Source organism: Triplophysa dalaica, chromosome 5 (assembly GCF_015846415.1).
Source record: "Triplophysa dalaica isolate WHDGS20190420 chromosome 5, ASM1584641v1, whole genome shotgun sequence".
In the NCBI taxonomy this organism is placed as follows: Eukaryota; Metazoa; Chordata; class Actinopteri; order Cypriniformes; family Nemacheilidae; genus Triplophysa; species Triplophysa dalaica.
In genome coordinates this window covers 18,333,639-18,337,293 of record NC_079546.1, presented here as the reverse complement: position 1 = coordinate 18,337,293, position 3,655 = coordinate 18,333,639, and positions in this window count along the sequence as shown.

The window sequence follows — 3,655 nt, the reverse complement described above, 5'->3', positions numbered from 1 at the left end:
AAATGATCATTCTGTCATAATTTACTCACCCCTTGTCATTTCAAACCTGTTTAACTTTCTTTCTTCTGCAGATCACAAAAGTAGATATTTAGAAGAATAGAGGTAACAAAAAAAAACTGTGGTACCCACCTACTTGTGTCCCATTGTCATTCGTTTTTTGTCTATAGACGTCAATGAGGTATAATGTATAATGTTTGTTCTATACATCCAGAAGGTGCAAGTGGGTATCAAGTACCATTGAATGATGTTAATGGATGACTATAGATTAACAAAGTTTGGGAGAAGCCAGACCATATAATTAAGACCGGCTGGTTCGCAATCATTAATCATAGACTCTACCCCATCAGCTCAAGCGAACCAGCACATAAGTAGAGAAAGTTTCTTACCCTAAGCCATCTCTACAGGATTACACATCTACACATCACAGGAAGGACGTAAGGTATTCAATGGATCATCCGGGTTTGCAAACGATGCAGTCACGCAGCAGGGCCAATCCGTTAGGCAACATTTCCAAATACCTCTTCCCGCAGATTAGGGAAGCGATTCCATGGGCACGCACCAGTATATTTACCAGTTGCTTAACTGCAAGATCTCTATGGTATCTTGTCTGCCAACCTGAACACAACCACATCTTGGAATCGCAACGCAGTCACAATGTTAACTGTGAAATAATTACTTTTTTTTTTTGACCCACACAGTGCGCACATCAACTTAAAGATACATGAGCATTCCACAAGTCGGCTAGGCTAGGCCGCGCTCCAGGTGAAACATTGTCGATGCCAGTTGGGGGGCAGACGGGACATTTCCCGCTCCCTCGCACAGCAACCGCCAGCACAGCACGAGCTGGCCTGCAACAGCACTGTCCGGTCCGTTCACCTGCTAAACATCACTCCTCCACCTACCCAAGCACCTGCTTCATGGCCAGCGGATCCGCTACTAACAGCCGTCGCTTGCCAGGATGCCGTCACGGTCCTGAGGAAGCACCAGTTGGCCGCTCCAGCGGAAGGCACAACTACCCTCATCTCTGCGACTCAGGCAATGTCTCAGCATTCTTTGGGGACTGCTGTCCCCTCTCCGATGCCTTTAAACGCTCAGGTTCTGGAACCTCCTCCGGTCTCTAACAGCATCAGGGTGCAGATTTTAGCAGAAATTCAGGCTGCTTGCACCAGAGGCAGACCAATCACCAATGCCGGTCGGACATAATTCAACACTTCCGTGTATTTCGGTAGAATTGTCAATATTCCTCTATATTCGCGTGACTCGCGTCGCGTGTGTCTTGTAAGAGGTTAGCAACCCCCAGCGGCAAAGAAATGTACATATTGGACCTTTAAATTGAATTCCTAAAATTAATTGACTTTTCCACGATTTTTTATTTGAGAAGCACCTGTATAAACATGAAAAATGCAGTTACCTTTTACCACAGAGTAAAGAACGGTATCCTGGAAGGCTTTTTTCTCACTGGGACCCCGCCCCTTCATGTTGAAAGTAGCCATTAGGCTGTTGGTGAAAAGCCTGAGAAAACATGCAGAAAATCATATAGTGAGGTCAACGCCTACATTCTACAAATATTCATTTATGCATGCATTATTCCTAATGAATCATCTCTTTCTGCATTTATGCTATCTATGTGCTAAGAGGAGGGCAAACAGAGCAGGCAATGAGTAAAAATTTAACTGCATAATTATATTCCATATTCTGAGCATGTGACAGTTGTTTAATACCTGTCCATTACTTTATTGACGCAGTCTTTGTTATTCCTCCCTCCCACCTTTGAGAGCTGGGACACCTGTACATGACACATGAAAAGCCACTCAATACATTATGAATAAACCAATGGTGTTGTAAATATACTGATTGTTGCCAGATTGAGCTTAAATGGGAACTAGTCATGTTGACTCATCCATACAATACATCCTATAAAGCTGTGTGCATGTTAACAGATGCTGCGAAAAGCATATTTTTTGCACAGTATAGATAATTTAGACTTTTTGGAGACTTGGAGGTCTAGTCTTATTGACAGTTTAGTCCAATTTCTGTAGAAATCATACCCTTTGTTCCCAGAGCTTGCGTTCCTTGAGACGTGCCTCTTCTTCAGCAAAATCTTCAAAGGTTTCTAGCCTAGCAACATGGACAGCAGAATTCAGCGGCTCATAGTGCCTTCCGACTCTTTTTATCTCATCAAGAAGTTCAACTAGCTTTCCAAGCACTGACTTCTGGTATTCTGTGGAAGAAAATACATTAATTTATTTAGTTTTGTTACTTTATGATTATTGAAGAATCATACAATAATAAATATTGACCATGGACGTACTAGCTTGAGACATGGGGAATAAGCCTCTCTCGGACTGTGATGGCATTTGAACTCCACGCTGAGGTGTGCGAGAACGCCTAGATCCTGAAAAAAAAAAATGAAGCTCATTAACGTTTAAAGACAGCTGCTCCTGCATTACTGTCAATAAGTGAGGTAGGAGAATTGACAACTATGAAGAATGAAATTAATCATGGACTCACTGGATGAGGATGCCTGACTTTTTCTGCTCCTGGACTGTGATGGCTTTCGAACTCCACGCTGAGGTGTGTGAGAACGCCTAGATCCTGGAAAAAAAAATGAAGCTCATTAACATTTAAAGACAGCTGCTCCTGCAATACTGTCAATAAGTGAGGTAGGATAATTGACAACTATGAAGATTGAAATTAATCATGGATTCACTGGATGAGGATGCCCGACTCTTTCTGCTCCTGGACTGTGATGGCTTTCGAACTCCACGCTGAGGTGTGTGAGAACGCCTAGATCCTGAAAAAAAAAATGAAGCTCATTAACATTTAAAGACAGCTGCTCCTGCAATAATGTCAAGAAGTGAGGTAGGAGAATTGACAACTATGAAGAATGAAATAAATCATGGACTCACTGGATGAGGATGACCGACTCTTTCTGCTCCCCAACTGTGATGGCTTTCGAACTCCATGCTGAGGTGTGCAAGAACCCATAGATCCTAAAAAAGATTTATTAAATAAAAAAACTGAATTGAAGCTCATTGAAATCGTTATTAAAGACAGCTATCGTTTTTAAAGACTCACTGGATGAGGACGCAAGACTTTTTCTGCCCCCGGACTGTTGGCTTTTGAACTCCACGCTGAGGTGTGCGAGAACACCTAGACCCTTAGCAAAAAAAAAGTAAAAGGGCGTTGAAGCTCAATGAAATCGTTTTTTTGCTCCTGCAATAATGTTATTGTGAGGTAGGAGAATTGACAACTATGATGAATGCAATTGATCATGGACATGAAAAAAAAAATGTACTAGCCAATTTAACAAATTTTTACTGACTTACTGGCTGACTCTGGACTAAATGCTACTGATGATTCAGACCTTGTGGGTGAATGCTGATGTGTTGGACAAGAACTATGGAGGACCAGGAGAGTCATGTGTAAAGAAATAAAGTATTTCATTGTTTAATAACTAATTCTTCAATAAAAATAGGCATTAATCCATTTATTTTTTATTTCATTTTTTAATGGGCAATAAAAAGCGTGATTGTAAAAATAATTAATAAATTTAATATTAATCCATCAATAAATACTTCAATTTAAAAAGGGACTTTTAAAAATCAACATAAAACACGAAATAAATACATCATTTTTAAGCGCATTAATGAAT